This window comes from Amblyomma americanum, chromosome 7 (assembly GCF_052857255.1).
Source record: "Amblyomma americanum isolate KBUSLIRL-KWMA chromosome 7, ASM5285725v1, whole genome shotgun sequence".
NCBI lineage: Eukaryota > Metazoa > Arthropoda > Arachnida > Ixodida > Ixodidae > Amblyomma > Amblyomma americanum.
Genome location: NC_135503.1, coordinates 1,771,659 through 1,796,724, shown reverse-complemented (window position 1 = coordinate 1,796,724; position 25,066 = coordinate 1,771,659). Strand labels below are relative to the sequence as shown.

Below are 25,066 nucleotides of genomic sequence, written 5' to 3'. Positions count from 1 at the left end.
GGCGATCACGATCAACTCGTAGCTGAATTAAGACATCTCCAACACCAGGCGCAGGAAGAGGGTCATGACATCGTCTTCCAGTGGATACCGGGACACTTTGGCATTGTCGGTAACGACGCAGCATACGCTGCAGCTCGAGCGGCTCACGGCAGTGCCAACATTGTCCAGATACCGTTGACAAGAGCCGACGCAGCAAGACATCTGCGATTGCTTGCCCGAAGAGAGCTTTTAGCGTCATGGTCTTCTACTGGCAACTCCACGTGCCGTCTGCACCGCGTTGACCCCTTACTCCAACTAAGTCCTCCGTCCGGCCCCTCCCGCTGCGATGCTACGCTGTTGTGTCACCTGTGGCTGGGAGTGGCGTTCACAAATGCCTACTCCCACTTAATCGCAATGGCGGACTCTCCTGCGTGTGAGTTGTGTGGGTGCGACGAAACTATAGAACACCTTCTTTGCAACTGCCCTCGGTTTCAGCGTGAGCGGGCACTCCTGGCTGCAACACTCCGCCATTTAGATCCTCGGCCCCTTTGTGAAGCTAAGATTTGGGTCCTTGGAGTAAGACTTCACCGCAGAGGAGAGCTTTGAAGGCACTTTTCAAGTTCTTGAAGAACTCAGGACTGAGTGCAAGGTTGGGAACTATCAATGTGTGCCCTGTGTACCCTGTAAGTAATGGCCAACGGACATGTGGAAAAGTGATCATCTCCCTTTGTTCTGTCCCCTTTCTATCTCTCCCTCCGTTCCCCTTCTCACGTGTAGGGTGGCATACCGGGCGCTGCCTAGCTAACCTCCTTGCCTTTCCGTTTGTCTTTCTCTCTCTCTCTCTTTACGTGCTTCACAAAGGTGGGTGCTCAGAATTGTTGGTTCATTACTCAGCGAAGAAACTTATCGCAAAAAAAAAGACAAGGACTGAGAAAGACAGACGCACACAGCGCCACGTGTTTGTGTGCGCTGTGTGCGTCTCTGTCTTTCTGAGTCTTCTTTTTTTTTTGGCTCTACGTTCTTTCTCTTTCCTCGTTATGAGCGACCGCATTTTCCATGAGAGGCAAAAATACAATAGCCTCTGCTTCTATAAACACAAGCTGCGCCCAAAGCGGACCAGCAGGAGTCCTCTTCGATGTCACACTTTTTTGTGCTCGAAGCTGACAAATGGATGTCGGCGGAAACAAATCTGCGCAGGAGTCACTGAGCACCAAACCGGAAAGAAATAGAAAATACAAAAAAGAAATACCGCGCCTAAACCGGCGTCTCGCCAGCCACACTGCTGTTCATTCATCCTTGTACACAGCACAGAGATCACGTCACTTTTCATGTGACGTATCACTTCCCATTTGTAATCGTTCCACAGGCTATATATTCTGATGGGCTCTTTTCTATTACACTCAGACCTGGCTCCGGAAGTTTTGAACAGTAGAATTATACGGGAGGTCTCAGACATAATGGATGCAAGACAGACAGAATAACAAATGGGTGCGGCTGCTGGACTTGAGTCTGCAGTTGCATACGCTATTGTGGAGCGGCACTGATGGAATGCCTCCAAGCAGAATGGTTATTCTTTTGCAGTAATCCAAGACCCTGTTTGATTCTTTACTAATAATAAAAAATTAGACTAATAAGAAATGCATGAAATAGAACACCTGACCAAAACTGTGAAGCAACCACCTGTCATGCCGCGTTCCCGGTGGTGTCATGCACTTTCTCGTCGCACATAGCTACATGTGCCAGCCAAGCTTGAGGCTAACTTGCGACACGGATTCGAACCGACGACATATGAACCTTCATTTGTATGCCTTCCCAGGCTTTCGTATCAAAATTGTGGTGAAGCCGCTTGTCGTACAGCGTTTCGGGTGGTGTCATAGGAGCGTGTGACGCCACCGGTATAGCATGAGGCAAAATGTAAAGTGTATACAGGTTGTACAAAGTATGCATAGTCATGCCTCGTACTCCTAGTCATGACATAGTCATCCTGCAACGTTGCATGGCTCAGCACTTTTATGCTTTCGCATTCTCACACGTAAGCAGTGTAAAGTGCCTCTGCCGAATTTTTATCCCTCTGAACAGTGTAGCAACATGTACTGGTGGCAAATTCATGAGCGAATATATCTAAATATTTATTTTAACTAAGTTGCAACTTGCTAAGCCGCTCAGCTTCTTCGTCCAGGTTAGTCCTGCTACCTCTAGGTACAGTCGTGAGTAAAAAAGATTAGTGCACATGACGGAACACCGGAGCGCCGAAATGACAACGCGTGGCGCTGCGGCTGACGAAGAGGCTGATAACGAGAGTGCCGCGCCGTCCCCATTCTGCAGTATTAGGGGGGTTCAGCGGACTGTCACGGCCCAGCAAAATTTATTTTTCTGTCTCGCCCTCTCTCTTTTTTAACGCAGCCTCGCTCCCGCAGTCAGCTGGTGAAGAATAGGATAGTTGTTTTTTTGCTTGTTTGGCAGTTATTTTTGCGAGCAGCCACGCTGTGCTTGGTAACTACTTGAACAGCTCTGCATCCAGGAGCGGCCATGGCCTCCCAAGGAAGTAGATTTCAATATAATTGAAAATATATGGGGGTTAACGAAAACGCGACTAGCTAAAAGACAGCTGCACGAGTCATCGCCAGATATACTTTGGGCGGTGGTTCAAGAGGAATGGAGCAGGCTACAGGATCTTCCTGACCTTGCAAGCAGCCTGTTAGACTCCTTCCCTGAGCGCCTTCAAAGCGTTTTGAGGGTCGGTGGGGCCTATGCACGCCATTAGGGCAACGACGTGTTTGTTCCCGCATCACGACAGCAAGCTGGCTATCCTCCTTCTTTTCCTGAATTGATGGGATAGTTTTCCTGTTAATATTGTTACTGCACTTTCCCAACAAAGTGACTTGTGTGAATTAGTTGCATCGGGGCAATAAACGCTATCTGTTTTTCGAGCTTGTGTAATACTGACTGAAAGCAGCGCTATCATCTATTGCTCCCGCGAGTTCCTTTAGACAAACCATCACGGACGTAAAAAAACAGTAGTAAAAAAGAAGCCATCTGTGCTCATGACAAGCAAGCCACAATAAAAGCCGCATGCACAGTCAAGTAGGGTCGGCACTTCGACGCTCGGGCGATGGCACGCTTCATGAAGCTTACTTCCTGCCGCCCCCCCGCCGCCCCCCCCCCCCCCCCCCCCCCCCGCTATGCTGCAAATATGGAAACGGCCCGATAAGCAGGTGTGTGGGTGGGTGGCCGGAGGGATGGATGGATGGATGGATGGATGGATGGATGGATGGATGGATGGATGGATGGATGGATGGATGGATGGATGGATGGATGGATGGATGGATGGATGGATGGACCGACGGACGGACGGACGGACGGATGGATGGATGGATGGATGGATGGATGGATGGATGGATGGATGGATGGACGGACGGACGGACGGACGGACGGACGGACGGACGGACGGACGGACGGACGGATGGATGGATGGATGGATGGATGGATGGATGGATGGATGGATGGATGGATGGATGGATGGATGGATGGATGGATGGATGGATGGATGGATGGATGGATGGATGGATGGATGGATGGATGGATGGATGGATGGATGGATGGATGGATGGATGGATGGATGGATGGATGGATGGATGGATGGATGGATGGATGGATGGATGGATGGATGGATGGATGGATGGATGGATGGATGGATGGATGGATGGATGAGGCTGAACCGTTTAAATCGGGCGGTGGCTCAAGCCACCTAGCCATGACTTATGAAATTTTTCTCTTGTCTTGATTTTAGCCACCAATCAGATAACCTTCTCTTGGTTACTTCTACCCGCTTAAAATCTACTTTCCCTTCACCGTCCCTAAACCCCAATGTCTTTGATAAATAAGCCCCATTGCTTTCCACTGTAGGGTGAAGCCCTTTACAGAAAAGTATCAAGTGTTCAGCCGTTTCCTCCTCCTCTCCGCACGCAACGCACAACGTGTCTATCTCGGGGTACCTGATTTCATATGTCTTAGCCCGCAAAACTCCCGTCCTGGCCTCAAACAACAAAGAGCTTCCCCTACAATTATCATAGATATTTTCTTTGGCAATATTCCTGCTTGACGATCCTGTATGTTCCCAGTGCCGATTTCGTCAGCATCCCTGTTTTCCACAGGGCTCTCTCTGTTTCTTTAACCTTTTTCTTAACCGATGATTGCTGACTTGCCCCCCTACTGCTGTCCAGATATTTGCTTGTCAATTTTCTTGTTCGCTTTGTCCATTTCGTGTCAACATTCCTTATGTACAGGTATCTGAAAACTTGCCTAGCCCACTGCAAACCGCAGCGCCACGTGGCGAGATATACAAATTCTGATCGCCAGTGATTTGTGCTGATATTTTTTACTCGCGACTGTACGCTAAGAAATCGAATAACGTGTGACTGTTGTTCTTCCCACGCCCGCGAGATTTACTTTCCGTGTTTTATGGGGCAGCATCTGTCTCACATGTCCATGGACACCCGAAACGCGGGAAGGAAGGTGGGAGTGAAAGAAGAGGGAAAGAGGTGCCGTAGTGGAGGGCTCCCGGAATAATTTCCCCCGCCTGGAGATCTTTGACGTGCACTGACATCGCACAGCACACGGGCGCCTTTTGCGTTTCGCATCCATTGAAATGCGGCCACCGCGGTAGGATTCGGACACGGGAACTCCGGATTAGTAGTCGAGCGCCCTAACCACTCCACCGCCGTGGCGGGTATTTCCTTTCCTCTAATGGTGTTTCTTTCAGCAGCTGTATAGTGGCTGTGACAGCAAAAGTGAGGATAGGTAACGGGAGGGACGACAAAACTAAGATTAAAGGACAAATTTTAGAACGCTTCTTGCCCAACTGAGGATGCCTTAATAGCGGCTCGCCTTCATTCGGTCATACGCCTCTCTAAGGAGCCTTTGTGAGGCCTGCCTTGGAGCGTAGGCGGGAAGAGGAGTTCCTACCCGCACGCTTCCTTACCTCACTCCTGAACGTTTTCACGAGGCAGCTTCAAGGCTCCCGTTGAGCGGAGAGCCCGGAGTTGTCCCCGGCGGCATTGTTGTGTTCGGAAACCCACGTCACGCGTGGATGCCTGGAATGAAATCGAAGAGAATTCGTAATGGGAATTAAGGGTAAGCGCGCGTCGCAAACGACATAACATTACGCTATTAAATTTTACGTAAACAAGAACTTCCGTAAGTATAAGCCGAGATTCGAACCCACGACCTTTCTGTTGCCAGCGAGACACACTACCAGCTAAATGATAACAAGGGGGGCCAAAGTACTAGGCTAGGTAAAACGGGAAGAGGGGATGGAGTGGTAACTAGTAGAGGCAAAGGCAACTAGAGACGCGGTACGAGATTCTAACTTGAGTAACATTATGCGCGTAAACTGCAGTCTGGAAGAGTAAAAAGTTAAGAATGTAGAAACTGTGTTATGATACTTGTGATAATGAAGAGCAGTGACTGTGTGTGAGGCTTAAGGGAGTCATTAAGTGTATCGCGCCATGCCCTCAAAGGTGCAGCTTAACTGTGGCCCTACTTTTCTTCGCCACATAACCGCTCGCTATGCGCTTGCGCAGCAGGGTGGCTCCGACGGCAGCGGTGACGCCGAGTTGGTACAATGGCGGCTTTGTCATGTTACAGCATCTGCAGCGTGCACGTTTCACGGCTTGGGCAGATTATTTTTCCGTGTGGCTCACTTTGCATAAGGTGGTGTGTACTCGTACCCTTCTTCTACACTGATGTGCGAAAAATCAACGCTGCCAGTGGGCCGTAAACAGTTTCACATTGTTAGACAAGCTGTGGCTTTCTTCCAAGCCACGTAGACGATTGAAACTATAAGCATATGTCAAGATAAACACATGTTTATAGGGGTGCTTTTGCTCTTCTTTTTTTCTGATTTAGACATATATACTTGCACATATTGCCGACATCAGACAGGTATAAAGGGCTACCTGTCGCTCTGAGCCCCTCCTTCCCAAGGACCGGCTGAGGGTTGCTCTGAGCTGAAATGGCTCATTTCAATTCTTCCTTGAATTAAGTAAACATGAAGTCCTCTTCATTTGCGCTAAGGAAACCGTACAAAGTGGAAGCTAGGCCACGTTGGTTGGACATTACCGACGCAGCGCGAAACACGAAAGCCAGGCTTGTCCTCGTGCTTCGCGCTGCGCCGATAAAGCCGCACCAGCTAAGGCGAGTTTTGAAATGTGGCCCGTAATGGCTGCGTAGTTGTTTTATTTCACTTCGCTACATCACTGAAGCCGGCCTGCCTCCAGGGCCAGGACGAGGACGAATGAACGGCTATGCCGCTCTTTTATTATGCCTCATCGTTCTGCATGCACAGTTTCAAGAGCGCAACGACCTTAGTGCGCTCGCTTGCCTTTCCTCTGCTGACTGGAGCAGCGTCACCCGCTGGGTGCGCCGCACTCTGTTTCGCCAACCACACCGGCCAAAATTTAATTTATTTAATTTTTAAATTAAATTTTGGCCGGTGTGGTTGGCGAAACAGAGTTAATTAAATTTTGGCCGGTGTGGTTGGCGAAACAGAGTGCGGCGCACCCAGCGGGTGACGCTGCTCCAGCGAAAATTGTTTTTTGTTTTAGGAAAGAAAACGGCGCAGTATCTCTCTCACATATATCGGCGGACACTTGTACCACGCCGTAAGCGAAGGGGTGAAAGGGAGTGAGAGAAGAAAGAGGTGCCGTAGTGGAGGGCTCCCGAATAGTTTCGACCACCTGGGAATCTTTAACGTGCACTGGCATCGCACAGCCCTCCGGCGCCTTTCTGAGTTTCGCCCTCATCGAAACGCGGCCGCCGCGGTCGGGTTCAAACCCGGGAGCCGAGCGCCCTAACCCCTGAGCCACCACGGAGGGTCCACACAGGCCACCAAAGTCGTCGTTAAGGATAGGACTGTTCTGCGCGTGGGGGATATTTAGACATGAAATGCGTTTAGCTACCATTCCCGGAAAACTCATGCCAACATTGTTCAGCGCCTCCAGTGGAGCTGTGGTCGAACACCAATCCGAACGCTCCTGGAACATTTCAAAATTTTATGTCCGAATTTTATGCAACGGAAAAAATTACGTCATCATACCAAAGCCTCGACAGGATCCGAACCAGAGCCAAAGCAAACAGAGCTTTCCCATGTCTCCCCCATTCGGCCATCGTCCGCAGTCTCTGTTCTCATACGCGCTAGTTGTGTTCTGCGCCTCCGGATGCGCGGCGGGCGACAGCGGTGACGTGCAACAGAGCCGGAAGAGGATGCAGGAAGGCTCGCCGCGACACCACTTTATGTGGCAACACATGAACGAGCGACGGCCAGCGCTGTTCGACGTCAAGCACTGCGCGCTTCCCGCTCCAGAACATAGTGCACAGTGCCAAACGCAGTGAGGTACGCCTAGGTAAGTAAAGGGGCTGACAGTGATGGCTGCTCAAGGTGCCAATCCAGCCAGAGAGGCCGTGCCCAGTTCGAAGAACAGAAGCCAGCGGAAGCGTATGTGCATCCAGCAGCCAAATTATCTGGCCAATACCCAAGTGAGGCTATAGCGTCACCTACCGGCCGTCCTGTAGTGCGCGGCACCTCTCATGGAACGCATTTGACGCTTACGCGTACATGCGGCGACACGATGGCCTATAAACATTTCAGCGTGTCTGTCCTGTCGCGAATTCATCGATGAGTAGTGCGCAAAAGACCGCCTTCTAACTGCGCCGCCTAGAAAACGAAAGCACGAGACTCACACAGCGAACTGGTTTCAGTGAGCGCTCCATGCAAGGTCGGCTGATCGCACTGACTGCATTCGCGCAAGTCGCTTTGTCCCCGCACCTCCAAACATGCGTAAGGCGATTTTCCTGCATTGAACAGCAGAAAAAAAATTGCGGTTTCATGTTACTCTGAAGCTACGTGCCTCCAGTTAGCTGGCGCATTTAATAAGAGCTTGTCCCTTTGCTCCCTTGCTGTCCTGTCTCTTTGGACACAAAATGATCGCCTCGGCTGGTGAAAAGTGAGAAATCCTGTAATGCTTAGATAGACTTATAGGCCCTTTCTTGCTGAATATTTGACTACCGTTTCACTGGTGGTAGACTGGTCAAGATGTTTGCGCATCCAAGAGACTGGGACATGCAGGTTGTATTTACGACACAGTGATGGTCCTCCAGTGCATACAGTCAAGGGCACTTAGCAAACGCTTGCGTGATAGGAACAAAGAAGACGCGGCGGTCCAAATGCCCTTTACGGCTGTGTAACGAAGCTCGGAACGAATGTCTGAGGATACTGGACCCTGTTACAGCGATAAAGCAAGCGAGGGGGGGGGGGGTGCAAGATGCGCGGCCTTGGTACGTGCTTCGTTTGTGAAAAGTAACTGAGCAACAAGTTTTGAAGCGAAAGATTCACTACGCTAGGTAAAGCCGATTTCGCCGTGCGCTGCCGGTTGACCTTCAAGTGAGCCCGAGGTCAAGTTTTTGTATGTCTTACCATATGTGGCCCACTGTGATGTCTCACCACTTGACCTTCGACCTTTCGATTCGCCGGTAGGGGGCGGTAGAATAGGCCACGGCGTTCATTGGGTGACCAACCTCTCACGATCAACCATTAATTTTACTGCCACCTGCCAGGGTGGCATGGTGGGCACGCTGCCTATCCAGTGTGCGGAACGCACTCAATGTTACAGACGCCAAGCCTTGTCTACTTGCCCGATACGCCACAGCTTTCGCTCTGTTAAGCAGTAGTTGAACCGCAGCTAATTTTTGTAGCGATAGCTACATTATGGTAGCATTCAAGCCTTCATCGTGGCTGCGCCCCCACGCTGTCACGTGGTTGGTCGCGTGGTGCGGAGCAGCTGCTGCTGCTGGCGGCGCGGCGCGCCGGCGAAACCGAGCTGCAACAGCCGTGCGCATGCGCCGTGTCGAGAGGGACGAAGATGAAGAAGGAACGCCCAACGAAACGGAGCGGCGAAATACTGACTGTGCAATTCAACTGAGCAAGTTCCACCCGGGCAGCTGTAGCTATATCGCGTCACTCCAGGTTTGACCAGAGCTAAACCACCGCAAATTTTTTTGCTTCTTAACTACATAGCGAAGTCTTTACGGCGCCCCTAAAAACCGAAATGCATCAGAACGTGGGGACAAGGGTTCACCTTACTTTACACTCATTCAGGGCTTAAGTGCTGGCTCAAGTGCTTCGCTACGCGGCTAAGATAGAAACCACTCTTGCCTGGTTACATTAGCAAACTAGGTGCGTATAAAGTATTATTTGGAACTGTGACGGAGTTCGCTTTTTTTGCGAAAACCATGAAAAATACACTGCTTACCAGAACCCGAGGAAAAGACCAGAAAATTGGCTAAAATAGGCAAAGGCTCCGTTAAACAATCGGCGCGCAGCGGCGGCTGCTTCGTGCTGACGCCTCCTACGCTCGTCAGAAACGGTATCTCCGGAAACTGAAGGTTTGCCTTCGACGCATTATCTTCGTCGCCTTCCATTCTTCGGTCTGGCTACGCCGCCCCTCTCGCCCGGTCGTTTTGTTGGCAGCGAGCGTCTTGCGTAACGTCCGCAGCGCTGCTTTCAATGCGGTGGCCGTGAGGGGAAAGCTGTCCCGTGTGAATCCTCCTCCTGCCAGCCGTGACAGGCGGTGGGGATCTCTTCCTCTCCACTTGTCGGGGGAAGGAGGGAGGCACCGGACGAAGAAAGCAAAAACGAAATGACTAACAAGAAAAGGACTCAGACAACAGCAGGCCAACGTGCAAAACAGACTTCCGAAAAACTATCTGCGCAAACATGAGGCTTGCGGGAGCTATTCCTTCACGCACTGCTTTGGAGATTGTGTCTGCCATAGCCACATGCCAGTGCAGTGGCGCTTCGCTTAACCGCTGCGCCACTGCGCCGGTAATGGTATGAGGACTCACCGCCATCTGACACATTTTGCGTAGTTGCGCAGTAGGAACTGGAATAGCATCACAACTAGAGTAGTCTGTGGAATGAAAGACAATGGACTCAAAATTAGAATAGAACCAGAGCTTGAACACAATTAGAATTGAAACAGATTAGCGAAGGAAAGAAGAATGCTATCACCTCCAGATCAATCCAATTTGTCGCCTCTAAATTTTTTCGATCGGCTAATTTGTTATCCCGGCTGCGTGCGGAGAGAATCTGAGCCGCGCTCTCTATGAACGAGCACTTCGCGTAAGGAAAGCGAAACACAGAACCGATTAGCCCTGCCCTATGTCCTTCCAACAGAGAGCGGCGTGTAGCACCAGTATACCTGCCAAGCAGGATATCAGGAGCTTGCTGGAGTGGAGGGGGCGCTCATCAAGTGAAGCCTGCATCGTGCCATTGGCAGAAACGCCGGCTGCTCCGTTCCAGAGTGACGGGCATGTTGTAGACAGCATGATGGTCGCCTCTTGCATCGCCTACGCACGCTCCCATAGGCTGAAGAGCGGTCGTGGCCTCACATGCAAGTATACGAAAACGCGTTCCACTGAGCCAGTATGCACGCGTTATCGAGAGGCGCTAACTGATGCGGTGCTAGCGTGCAGCAAATAATAGTCTCGAAATTACTGAGTGCTTTCCAAAAGATCTAACGCGCGATAGCGGACCGCTCTCCGCGAAAGGTGGCACGCGTAAAATTGAGATCGCCTGTGGTCCGTGCGCTTCGCACATCGGTGCTTGGACCGCACCGGATAGACGACGCGACAGCGGCCGGGGAGTGTGTCTTCTACGTTTCCCGCGTTCGCGCATCTTCCACAGAAGCCAGTGGCTATTACTGCGCAATTACAAACCATGACACGCTGGGCAAAATGATTTGCCTTTTTCACGCGAAATATGTTGCTGGCGTTGTTACAGTTAATACAGCGTTAAGGGCAACGGAGAGGATTCCAAGAGAAGGCAAGCGTAGCAATGGTGCAGAAAGTTAGGAGGGTGGGCGGATGAGATTAAGAAGTTTGCGGGCATAAGGTGGGCGCAGCTGGCAAAGGACAGGTTTAATTGGAGAGACAATGGGAGAGTCGTCTGCTCTGCAGTGGGCTGCAATGAGGCGGATGGTGGTGGTGGAGGTTAATACGGCCGGCGAAACCGAGGGTCACCGAAGGCTCTTGTCGGACAGATACGCTGGAACAAAGGAGGAAAAAAAAGTATCTTTTCTTCAATGTTTTATTTATTTTTTTCACTGTGGTGCCGCATAATTGTGCTTTGGGGAAAAAGGTGCGCCGCGAGTGGTATTCACCTGCTTCGTTTTGTGGAATTAACAGCTGTGACCATCGCTGCGCGGCAACACTCAAGCCGGTTATAAAGACAGTTATTGCCCTGTCCGACTGTGAAAGTGAAAAATGTGTGCCGTGTCTCCTCTGCTGGAGCGCGACCACTTCCTAAAACCCCAAGTTGCTTCTTCAGGCGAAAGCTATGAGTGCTCAGACGTACCAATTATTTCTTTTCGAACACGTATATAATTACAGCAAAGCTTGCAGCCCCTTTTGGTGCGAAAGTCTTGAATAAGTTCGCCTCAGCTGGTTGGTAGCCACGATGTTGGATTCAGGGCGCAGCGATGTCTAGTATTTTCTACTTTGCCCCCCTCCCCCTTTTTTTTCATTATATAAGGCCTCAAATACGAAGACAACTTTTGTACCCGTAGCCATAGTCTAGTTGCGAGTCAAATCAGCAGCATGTTCACTGTGCGGCATTTGCATCGATTGTAACATGCAGATGCCTGTTAAGATGCATGATTAGATTCTCAACCCAATAAACGCGCTAAAGCTTTCAGCTAAAAAGATAATAAACGTTCCTCTACCAAGCACAAGGTTCGTGTTAGCTAATAAAACATATTTGGCTTCGCAGTTACTGTTTTCTCTAACTCGAGACTAAAAAAAAAATATACTACTACGGATGATCTTAGCCAAAAGGCTATATGGTTTCCATTTTAGCTAAAAAGGAAGCGAGCACCAAACCTGCCCAGCCAGTGACTTTGCGAAGTGCCTCAAGTTGGCAGCGACCTGCGTCTTCGCCCACCGAACGATGGTGCGAGGACAAAGTGCCTCTGGAGAAGAGAATGCAATTGAAGAATAAAATTGTCTTTGCAGCAAACGTAGTGAAGGCTTGTGATGACAAAGGTTGTTCAGCCCACCGCCGGGAGTGTCGATGTATCAGATGTTTCAGGGAAGGCTTTTATTTTTAAAAAACTAGCCTCTTGAGGTAAAAACATGGCTTTTTCGGCGTACTATTACCAGTGTTAGCGGACACCAGGAAACTGGTGAATTGTTTTAAGTATGGTTTTTCAGCAGCGCAGGGGACAAAGGGCGTGAGAAGTGCACAGACACGGCGCTGAACTTACAACTGGTTTATTGAGGTGATTTTCACTACTTAAATAAAGTGGCAACCAATCTCAAATGCAAAGGCAGATACACAAAACAGATTGACGAAAATGAAAATTCCTGAGCACAGGTCTACAGTGGCACAAGACCAGCTGTATCTTTGAATTTATGGATTTCATGGGCTTCAATGATTTCACGAGTGATTTTTGTTCTATTATCTGACAACACTCGACACTGAGTGAAAACAGGATAACACGGCGGTTTTTTGTTCTTTTTTCTTTCCTCTGTGCAGTCTCTGCAATGAATGCCAAGGTGACGGGAAGCGGTGCCGCTCACGTTGTTGTTGTGTTCCCGCTGCCTGTCTTGACCCTCTTGAGCCTGTCTTGACCTTTTGTTTCACACCTGTCTTGACCGTCTTATTTTGACGCATGAAACGCCTTCTGAAGGAAAGTTACGTTTTTTAGATCTTGCCATGTTCCTTAAAAATAGCCATGTGTGCTGGCGTTACGAGCCACGATGCCAGAAGCCCCTCACGCATTTCGCTTCTGCACATTCTAAGCTTGAAAAGCGCGGCATCGCAAAGTTGTATTTAAGAAATGCCCTAAAAAAATCATGCCATCATGCGATGCAAGACAGCTATCAAAATCAGGTGGTACGCTTACAAGCAGCAGGATACCCTTCCGACCTTCTGATTGCAATATCAGAGAGCCTGTTAAGAGAAATCATTAATTCAGGCCGCAGAGATTCCACTGAAAGGCCCAAGGAAGAAAAAAGAAAGTATGTGGTTATTCCTTATCTACACCGCATTTCACATAATCTGAAAGGGTGGGAGCGCGTGCCGATGTAAACGTTGTTTTTTCCGCGCCCGATAAGCTCTCCAAACTCTGCCATATTGTAAACAGCAGCAATGCAAGGATGGTTGGCTGCGATAAGAAACACCAAAGAAGTTTTGTACCATGTAGCAGCAATGTTGTGTACAGGTTTCCGCTTACATGTGGCAAGCACTACACGGGGAAAACCGGTCGTTGCCTAAACGACCGGCTGCGGGAACACAACAACAACGTGAGCGGCACCGCTTCCCGTCACCTTGGCATTCATTGCAGAGACTGCACAGAGGAAAGAAAAAAGAACAAAAAACCGCCGTGTTATCCTGTTTTCACTCAGTGTCGAGTGCTGTCAGATAATAGAACAAAAATCACTCGTGAATCATTGAAGCCCATGAAATCCATAAATTCAAAGATGAATGCGTAAGCGTTGCCTCAATAGCTCTGTCTGATAAAGAACTACGTTTCCTTGATGAGAACAGAAAAACGTGCGCAGCTGGTCTTGTGCCACTGTAGACCTGTGCTCAGGAATTGTCATTTTCATCAATCTGTTTTGTGTATCTGTCTTTTCATTTGAGATTGGTTGTCACTGCATTTAAGTATGAAAATCACCTCAATAAACCAGTTGTAAGTTCAGTGCCGTGTCTGTGCACTTGTCACGTCCTTTGTCCCCTGCGCTGCTGAAAAACCATGTTCCACCAACTTGCCCAAGCTTCTACAGTATCTGTTTTAAGTAGTAAGCTAGGTAACTAGTTTCTGATAATTAACTTTTTAACTATCACAGCTAGGCAACCATTTGCAATCAGAGAATTGTAGCCGGTAGTTAGTAATAGCCATATCAGTTTTTAGAATTTCGAAAACCCGATTATGCTAGGCGCTGCGGCTCGACAAAATTTGACTACGTCGTGCCAAAACACATGGCCTTTCGAAAAGCAAGCATGCAGACTAACCTTTCCAGTGCGCGTAACTAGTAGAAAAAAAGCCAAATTTTCCTAGTCACAGCGTTAAGGGTAATCGCGTTTTCAAAATTGTGAAAACTGATATGGCTATTACTAACGACCAGCTCCAAATCCCTAATTTCAACTAGGCGCCCAACTCAAATGGTTAAAAAGTTAATTATTAAAAAATAACTAACCAGCTTACTACTTGGTAATACTGGTAATACTATGCCCTAAACACTGGTAATACTATGCCATAAAAGCCGCGTTATCAGCTCAAAATGCCTATGTTTGAGAATTAATTCCGCGAAGCATCTGGTATACCGCTGCTAAAGAAATGTGTTTTAAAATCAAGAGAAACTGGTTGACAGGTGAAATCACTGAGGCCGACTGGATCGCGATTTAGGGAAATGAATGCGTAAGCAACCGTTCTGTGTCCCTGCTATCAAGTAGGTATTATTTGTTAGTTTTCCTTGTTCTGCGGTAATGGTCAGACTGGTTCCTCCTCATAGGGAGCACCTTCCCTTTGGGAAATTAACCATTATTGGAAGTAAGTGCTGCGTGTGTGTGTCCTACCTATTGGCTTTCGAAAACTGGCATTCGGTGACAGAATGCAAAGGCGCTACGCCGCTGTCGCCCCGTCATCTCCTGAAACCTGCATCCGGCCAAGTGAGTTCCATGCTCTCTTCTGGGCAATCGACGCGAAGGGCAGCCCCCGTCTCTGGACGAGCGCACTGCATTCGGGAAAAGGGAAACGGATGCGAGTGGGGGCCTCAGGCTTCTATCGGTGAGAAGCGCGCATAAAGAAAAAATGCGGAATGCCAGTGCTCGAGCATCCGCAAGCCGGCACGTCAAATGTGTCGCTCCTTTTCTCCTCAGTGCCTTCCTAGGCGTTATTTCCAACGACATCTGCCGTAGGCGGCGCATAACCAACTCAACACACTTGCTCCGAGGAGAAGAGCCAAGACGGTCGGTGGAAGGCAGCCAACGTGACTCCTCGATGAGCCCCATTAATTCTGAGCTCTCCGGATACGGCAGCGTTTTTGTTTTGTCCTTCTGTAAAGAGAAGCGCTAGCTATGGCGTGATTCATGCAAGAGACAGCAGGGAAACGACCTGTCTGCGCCCTCTGAGACAGGAGCTTACACATTCTCTCACACACACACACACGCACGCACGCACGCACGCACGCACACGAAAAAAAAGTACACTAATTATAAGCTTGAAAGCTAGCCGTCCGTGGCTATGAGAGATAGAACCCGCACCTCCCGAATGCGAAGCGGATGCTATATGATGTTATATGTTATATGAATGGAAGCGGATTATATGATTTAATAAACAAACCGTATCTATTTTTACCTTTATTAATGTTCTTTTCACCCGTTAATTCGCTTCAGATAATCGACGCATTTTCTTGCTACGAGTTTCTCGTTCGGCGAAAAATGCTTTTGCCGCAAAGCCGTCTTATATCAACGTATCTGGAACGCCTTGCGCTCTGCACCATGGTATTCGATTTTATGCAGCCTTTATTTTCAAGAGCCCCCCTAGACAGCCTTTTTCGGATTCCGCAGTAATTTTCCACCAAAAGCATTTCAAGAAAAAAGGAACCCGAAAAGCACACGGACTCATGGAAAGTCGGTAAGACTTTTGGAGGCGCGTCGGGGACCTGCAGCAAATTGCTTTCTGCTTCCTGCAATCAATACACCAGAAGGAGACGCCCTTTTTCTTTATTCTGGGCGAAGGCGAGGGGGGGGGGGGGGGGGGGGGGGCTGAAGGGCCTTGGATCGATGAGCAGTGCGCCTTATAGAAGACATTATACTCGCTTAAACCTATGCGTGGTCGTCTGTTCTTTTCAGTTTGCTAAACTTCCCAGAGTGCTTCTGGAGCTTAAACGACTGAAGGATGGCATATTCCTGCTCGCTTTCGGAAACAACAGTTATGTCCTCAGGTGTAGAAAATTAAACAATTTGCATCGTTTTTGAGTTTTTTATTTCTTTTTTCCAGCTATTTAAGTGAGAAGGCAACGGTTAGGTTGGAAGAAAATGCGTACAGCGCCATCCATCAAGTCTGAAATGACTTACTTTACAGTAGCTTCCTGAAATACGGGTGAGTTTTACAACCTCTTGTATTCTTCTTTTGCTTCTGTAGCGGGGTCTGCGTCGCTATCGGAGTTGTCCGCTGACGTTCTTGTTCGCTTCCCTGCAGAGCTCTGCAGTGTCCGCAGGTCCTTAAATTTGCTTTCAGGTAAACGAGCAAGTTTTGGTTTCTTGTTTTCAATAAACACGACAGAAAGTCGTTTCGTACAAATTTCTGAATAATCTTTTCCTGCCTGGCTTTACAAAGTGCCCAACAAAAATTCCCCCCGAGCGAATTAGGAAAAGCGAGGGAAACGTCGCCAGCCGCGCTCGCGGTGCACTCCGCTGGCAACCACTCAAGTCTCCTCCTCGGAGGGACATGCAGTCCACTGACGAAATGCGTTCGGAAGGGTGGGTGCAAATCTAGGTTTATATTCGCTGTTAATATGCTGATATATGTTAACTTCAAACTGCCCAGATATGATCTCCTTTAGGATCTGCATCTTGGACGTCGTGTGCGCTTTGACTCCAGATGTGTCCTGCGCTCACTCCTCTGTCGCCAACTGCGTGTGTGTGAGCGAAAAACATTTATGCACAGAACAGATGAAGGTTAGTTGGGTGGGCTCTCATTCCTGGAGACCATTGGCCCACGCCGCAGCCCTTGCCGGGTTCACGAGTCAAAGCTGGTCTCGCGGGTGTGAAAAGGACAGCGCCGCCTCCCGCGCCTCACTTGTTGGGTTATTGTTTCTCGCAGTATCTCGATTGTTCTGGCATGCCGATACCATGTGATATAAGCTAACCACTTTGCCGCATAGGGAAAAATGCGAATCATACGAATCGTGCATGCAGCTGGATTTCAGTAGGTCGATATGCTATAAAGACATCTTAAATTCTTCTGTGCAGCAAAGCTGATGCGGTGTCTGAAAGGTGTCGACGCACGCAATTTCATTGCGAAGTAGGCCGGCGATGGAGACATTTCGATTTCGCGTTTCAGCATTTAAAGATTAAGAACACTTTTAAAGATGATAAACACTGAGTTTGCCCTGATTGAGCTAAACAACACCAGAACAAAATTTGTGCTGTCTTCTAAAGCCCTTGGTGTATACTGTACATTTCGTGGAACGATCATATAATTTACTTAGTAAACTTTCTAGAACAGTTGGCATCATACGTCGTCATTGCTTTAATTTTCCTATGTCCGTTAACATGCTGCTTTATAACTCTTTGTTCTCATCTATAATTAACTCCAGGTGTTTCGTATGGGCAACAACAAGGGCTGAAAATATTAATAAACTTGCCGTTTTACACAAAACGGGTCATGCACATTACATGTAAAGTTCCATACTTTCCCCGCACACACCAAGTTCTTTTCAGACACACCACATTACACCAACAAAATCTTTGCCTAACTGTAGGTTGTGCTATAAATATAAACTTGCAATAATGAAGAACGATGACACCCTGATTAGGCACCCTGGGTTAGAACAAATCAATCCGCAGAGCAGAGCCATGGTATGTCAAGAAACGCCGTAGCATTTATGGCCAACAAATGATGCAGTGTGTGTTGCCCACGCTATTGAACGAACTGCACTTCCGTGGCAGTCTTTCGAAGAACTTCGCCAAACATTCACATCCTAGTTTTTTGCTGTTATCGCCACTTTGCACACTCGTTTCTTTTTTATTGTTTGATTCCCTCCCTCCCCGCAGTCCTTTTAGGTATTCCTTTTGTATTATGTGCATAACACGATGCAGGTGCATTGATTATGATCTTCAAAGTCAAGCATAGTCGCTTAATTAATTTTATCACATTTCTTTTTTCCCTCTCTGCCGGTGTACTTATGTTACCGTCAATGATGCGTTATGAAGAGCAAGTAGGGATCCTTCAAGCTATTTAGGCAACTTTTCCTTGGCTTTCCTCAACTCTTCTGGTTGCAAAAATAAACGTTGAACTTTGAAAACTTGCTTTTTCTGCGAGAGTGGTCTCTATCTTCAAATGCGGTAGCCTATACATGCTGGGCAACCACAATGTGTCCTAAGCGCCCCTTCAAGATGAAAACTTCCCAGTCGCGCTCCTTCCGCTACGCTGTGCTGCTGAGATTCAGCGAGAGTAAGTGACTTAAATCAGTCATTTCTAACACGTTTCCAACATATTCTCCAGCAGCTGGTCGTCGCTGATACGGAAGCCCCCAGGTCGTCCACCAGATGTAGATTAATGAATTTTCGGGCCACAGTACTGGATGTCACTAGGCTCTCTTCGAGAGTCCAGTGTGTACATATATTTGCAAATACGTTATGCTAGAAAGCACACTGTCGCAATAAAAGAAATTCCTTTATATTTCTTTGGGACACCCAATTTTAGCTTAGCAACTGTAATGCTTCAACTTTCTACATTGCGTTGCATTCATGTTGCCCTGATATGCCTCCATACCGTTCTCCCTCTGTCCTCTTCAGGGAACAAGAGAAGGATGTCGCCTCATTTTACGGGAAGCATTCCAAAATCATGTATTTTTCTCACAACTTTCCAAGAAAGATTGAGCTTGGCGCTGGATCCCTCGTTTAAACCATATAGACGCAAGCCAAAAAAAAAATAGTGAATGCCACAAGTGCGTCGCCTTCTTACCATTCCCCGGTTTCTGAAATGCCTCTCTAAGAAAGCACGAAAGAAATTCAGGTAGCAAATCTACAGGGACAGGTAAGAAAAATTTTCAATGTGAGAAAATGCTTTAAAAGCACACATTAGGAAGAAAAGCGCAGTATAGAGATGGCACGTGGAAATAGTACAGCGCAATACAAGTGCTTACGCAAGCGTTGACAAATAGCGTTTATTTTGCGCAGGAAAAAATAACAGGAATGCGGCAAGGGTGTTCAATTGACTTTTTTATCTGGTTTGATTCGTGCTCAGCGGCGGCGCAGAACTGCTTTCTGGAGAGAACTGTTTAAACAAATTACTTTGTGGGAAAAAAATTGTGAACAACAACCTTTTTCGGGCCACTTTTAGCTAAGTGTCGTACATGTGATTAAATATCGTAAGGAAGCTACAGGAACGTCCTCTCGAGTGATACGAGTAGCAGAAGCAGCTAACTTTACTCAGATGTGTAGACATCATATCCGAAATCCAGGTAATGGGTTTTTGTCGGCCGGGGTGGCCGCATTAATAAAATTCAGGTGGAAGATAACGCTTGCCCTGTATCTCCTACATTGGTATGTCATCCCTTCCATGTTGAGCTACATTGTATATTCAAATAGCCTAGGATATGCAGTATGTTCAATCGTGTAGACGGCATTGTATCTTTTCATCACCTAGGACGAATCCTACAACACAGACTGCAAGGACTGCGAGGAAATCATTTTAAGCCTAGCTATGGCATCATAGTGACGATTGCCTTGTGATCTCAGAAATGGGCGGAGATATGCGACATATGCAAGTCAAGTGCGGCCGCGTAGCTAGGAACGACTGTTCCCAAAAGTAATCCCCACCGTATGGTGCACTTCGTAACGAGGCGTCGAAATAGAGCCCACCGAACGCAGCAACGGTACAAGCACGAGCAGCAATTCGAGCCGGAGCTCAGTCTCTCCCAGCAACCGCCACAGTAACTGGTTCCTTTCGCCTGCATGCAACCGTGGATAGTCGAGCGCGGCGGACACAACAGAAGCGACCACTCAGACAAAAGTGCTCGCACCCTGCCTGCATTCGGATGTGCACGGATGCAGACTGGTGTCGTGCTGAGACTGAAGGAGAAATAAGGCCCGTGCTACTAAGTGCGGGGGGCTCAGGACTGCCAACAGCGAATACGGGAAGACAAGCGGAAATTTATATGGAACGATGACGGCGTGACATAGTGGCCGCCTAAGTTACAGTGGAAAATGGACTTATCCAAACCAACTAAAGTGCAAGCACCCGATAGCTGCTGCAAAATCGTGAGCAGCGCACATCGCAAAGCTATGTGCATAGTGGTTGAGCTGATGTGGGCAGCTTTGGGGGTATGGCCTTTTCGGTCTGATATGGTTTCTGCAGTCTGTGAAAATGCCGCTATTGTTTGTAACTTTAGGATCGGGTGGCTTCCAGCGTGTACCGCCGCGGTGGCCAAGTGGTTGAGCATCCGCCTCGCATGCGCGAGGTGCGGGATTCGATCACCAGTGCACCGGTGATACAATGGGTGCAAGCTTTCCCCTCGCCTGGTGCTGGCTTCGTTTGGATGAACTGCTTCGGAAATGGGTCTTCGACCCCACCTTGAGTAGTCGAAAACACCTTGTGCATGTCGCTCTATGGCCACAGATGCCCTTGAACCATAAAAATCTATAATCATCATGAATAAGGAAATAAAAACATCTGCGCACCACCGTGAATAACTCGAGCCGTCCATCGGAAGCAAACATAATTAATGCGTCAGCGTTGGTGCTCTAGCGCTGCAAAAGTAACTTTGATTGCCCGGAAAGGCTACTAATTTCTTTCCCGCGCCCAATTACTAAGTAATCAAGAGCACAACGCACGTTACATCTATCGCCAAGTGAAATCAGTGAAAACAAACACAGTCACGGCAAAAGCCACTTCCACTGCAGCCCGCTGTCACTTATTTCTCGGATAAAGCATACCGCTAAGCTATCGCAACGTGTCCGAGAAGGTGCACTTTTCTGCATGTGCATTTTACTGGGAGATGTAGTTGCTTTAATATCATGTTTTATAGAAAGGCGTCTCACGGGAGCACTGCGTAGAATCCGAATTAACACGCGTGTGGCCGCAGTTAATTGCCCGACTGAGGGAAGAAAATAATGAGGGCACCAACGAACTGGCGCATGGGTGCAGGAAGCTGGAGAAACGGCTCAGAACTGAGCTGCTGCTTATTTCGCCGCCGGCCAAGAGATGTGGCAGGCTCCATGAAATTATTTTCCAACAGCACAGGAACTTTGTTTAGTCAGTGCTGCCTGATGCATAGCGGCCTTCTACGCATAAGAAGTCTGGGTCGTGCAACCCACTGGTATTAAAGCTTTCAGCAATCACAACGTTCCTCCTCCGTCCTGAAAACTCTCACCAACAGCGCAGCTTCGTTTGCTTGCTTCGGTGGCCTTAACTGTTGCAGTCGGTGTTTGTGAGGCCCCTAGATAGAACAAAGAAATGGTGAATCGTGGCGGAAGCATATCTGCGGTGTCCATGGAGTGTACACCACAATCTCAGTCACAGGCCGAAAAAATGCATCGAATGATAAAGTTAGACAAACTAAAGCGAATCGCCACGAACCGGGCTTGAGAATTCCTTTGACAAGCCGTCCTAAGCTGGAATAAAATGTCCGCCCGAATTTGTGCACTGGTGAACGGAGACTTTCGTTCCCGCTCACAAACTGAGTGGAGGCTGGAGGCAACTTTATTTGGGCTTAATTAAAGACGACGCCAAAAGAGAATGCATTCATACGGCGAGCGTCTTTTCATTATGTCTTCGATATTTTTATATAGTCACGGAGAGGCTCAGAGTTAAGTTTCGGGGTCTTTGCTCGTGGGCCATCAGGCAGCAGACAATCCGAAGCGTTAGCTAGGCCCTCTTGGTTTTTAGTTTCAGCTCTTTGTCAGGGTTCCTCGGGCAGTTCTCATCCAGGCGTCGTTTGTTGGGTTTGTTTTTAAATAAACGCTGTTAGCCGCCTGCGGCTTACCTCCGGCTTCCTTGCGGGCTTTCGTTTTCGGCTTCCTTACATTTTCGCAGTGGCTTTTGTCTGTTTGCGTGCCTTAAATACAACCGGAAGTGCGTCGCGGATTCGTGAAATGCATGAGCGGCTCTCAAGTAAGCAGCTTCGTGGGGGCTGGCAGGCCATTATTTCCTTTGGTTTTAAATAAATTCTCAGTGTTTACGGCACTCGGCTACTGAGCCGAGACACTGTGCAAGCGCTACATAAATACAGCAATTCAAAATGACATGGTGAAACCTCATGCACAAAGCGTAAGATTTGCAACACCTTTGCTATAATTATTTGCAAAGGCAAAAGTGACATTATCTTACACTGCAGATTATCCAACAAAACATATTATCATAATGCACATTTTACAAACAAGCATATAAACTTGTCTACACACACACACACACACACACACACACACACACACACACACACACACACACACACACACACACGCACACACGCGCGCACGCGCACACACACACGCACACGCACACGCACACACACACACACACGCACGCGCACACGCACGCGCACGCGCACGCGCACACGCACGCGCACACGCACACACACACACACACACACACACACACACACACACACATATATATAACAATAAAAATTTTGTTGCCAGAATATCGAGAATTTTAATGTACTTATGCACTGCGACATTTTCAAGAAGCTTATTCAGAAGTTTTGGAATATACTAGATAAAATTTCCGTCCCGTAAATAGTTTCTGATGATGCCACCTGCCAGTTTTCTATGTGCCGCTTATTATTTGGTGGTAGCTTTTCCTACGTTAGCTAGGTTTGTGAGGAAATTCATTTGCTTTTACCATGATTCGCGAAAGCGAAATGAAATGGGCGTTAGTTAAGTTGTTTTCACTTATCCTTTCGACTATGCTTTACATTATTATCAACGACGAATATTAAGGTGCACCTTCGTTCTATCTGTGGCTCAAATTTGTCATACCCGAATTTCACTCCCCCAGTCCCAGCGTGTACATCACGAAACGACGATTCGTTTCATACCACCCGCATCCCTCTGCGACCGCTGGTTCGCCCGCTAAAGCCTTCAGAAGGTCGCCCCCCATTATGGTTTCGGTACTAATCCCTCACGCATACCAGGTCTCATCTCGACTAACAGCTTTGCCGATTCGTTTGCCACCCCTACCAACCCTATGTTCCAAACGGGTACGCCACAATTTTGTCACCAATGGCGACCCCCAATGGGCACCAGTCTCGGAACCCGCTCATACAGTGCACATATTATATATATATATATATATATATATATATATATATATATATATATATATATATATATATATATATATATATATCACCGCAAATGAAATGAGGGACTCGTTTGACAAACATATTAAGGAAGCCAACAGTCCCCGAAGCCAAGGTGCATAGAGGAATGTTTCTATTTTTTTTTTAATTTCTAGTGCCAATCAATTGGTTTAAAGAAAATGACTTATAAAGCAGCAGAAAAAACAACCATGCCGCCGGTGGGATCCGAACCCACCACCTCCGAACATCGCGTCCGGTGGTCTACCAACTATAATTATAATTATAGTTGGTAGAGCACCTGATCATTATAATTAATATGTATAATTAAGTTAGAGCCTACCTCGCGGCAGGGATTTGAACCGGCGACCTGTAATCTGGGCTGCGTAAAAAAGTTGGGCTGAGGCTTAGCTTCGTGACGATATGGAAGAAGTTAGCGCAAAACTTAGAGACCGAGAAGAAACACACCAGACGACAGACGAAGCGCTCGTCTGTCGGCTGGTGTGTTTCTTCTCGGTCTCTGTCTAAGTTTTGCGCTAACGTCTTCCATATCATGCAAAGCCAACTTGCCCGACAACACGCTCTTCTGAACTTCGTGACGATGCTTGTGTTTTGGCTTAAGGTTTGTGTTCTGGCGTTTCAGCCGCTTGTTTAGCCTTGCACTTTTCATATCTTCGATGCTTTTGAGGAAACTGCCACGCTACCACTTCTGGGTCTTCTTCTCCCCCTTTCATGGCGAAAGGTCAGACGACGGAGGCAGCGCGCGGTGGCTACGACGGCTGCGGCAGCAGCGACCACCTGCGCTCCGCGTGACGTCACTCGGTTTCGCGCATGCACAGCTGTGGCAAATCTGTAATGTGGCTCACGCGAAGCCCGGTGTTGACGAGCCTAGTGAAGCTTTTCGCTTCAAAAAAAAATTATCATGGTAATTTGTGGTTTCAGGATCGGAAAGGCGCATAACTGGCTCCGAGGGTCAGTGGGCCACTCAATCGCGCTTTGAGGCATGTGGGGTGGTCAGAGAGAGAGACGTGCGCTGCATGCGTTGGCGTTGACAACGTTACACCAGAAACGCCGCACTGGAGCAATAGGCAGCCGGCGTTCATTAAGCCCACTGGCGTTAGCGTTGACAGCGTTGTAGGCTCAGAATGGCAAGCCTAACCAACTACGCTATCGCGTCATACCCTTAGGGCGGAGCTTAAGTGTCCTGTATAATTTTAAGAGCCTTAGCTCTTACTACTAACAGTCGAACGTTTCCTGTTCGTCCGAAATTTCAAGAAGGCGGCCGGTCATGTGATCAAATTGCTGCAGCATCGCGCAAAATGTGGCCTCTCCTCACGCGACCCCGCGCGGAAGGCGGCCGGTCATGTGATCAAATTGCTGCAGCATCGCGCAAAATGCGGCCTCTCCTCACGCGACCCCGCGCGGAAGGCGGCCGGTCATGTGATCAAATTGCTGCAGCATCGCGCAAAATGCGGCCTCTCCTCACGCGACCCCGCGCGGAAGGCGGCCGGTCATGTGATCAAATTGCTGCAGCATCGCGCAAAATGTGGCCTCTCCTCACGCGACCCCGCGCGGAAGGCGGCCGGTCATGTGATCAAATTGCTGCAGCATCGCGCAAAATGTGGCCTCCCCTCACGTGGCCCCGCGCGCTCGGGGTCACGTGAGGGGAGGCTAACATATTCGCCGTAGTCTTAGGTTTCGTGAATTCGCTACGAAAATTGATTTGCTCCGGTTGTCTTTCTTTGCAAACAACATTATTAGCGAATGAAAATCATTAGCTAGTTGAATTGAGGATGTTGCATCAAATCATGTTCCTTTCTGAATGTTGTGAATGCGCTTTAAGGTGATGTTTTCTTCGCTTCTTATGTACTCTATCTCTGCCCATGGACAGAGGTGTCACAATTGTGCATTTGTTTTCGCGCATCTCCACGTTCCCGCCATGCAATGGTTTCAGCGCTGTGGGCTCCTTGATTAATAGAATACTTCGTACAATACATTA

At 48.3% G+C, this 25,066-nt stretch overlaps 1 long non-coding RNA gene across 2 annotated transcripts in view; it reads right to left on the bottom strand.

Annotated features, from left to right (window-relative positions):
- Positions 1 to 25,066, bottom strand: part of LOC144096893 (uncharacterized) — a 112,119-nt gene that overhangs the window by 67,390 nt on the left and 19,663 nt on the right. For both annotated transcript variants that reach the window (XR_013306861.1, XR_013306862.1), the window contains exon 2: positions 4,961 to 5,072. This is a non-coding gene — a long non-coding RNA (uncharacterized LOC144096893). The remainder of the gene's footprint in view (positions 1 to 4,960; positions 5,073 to 25,066) is intronic.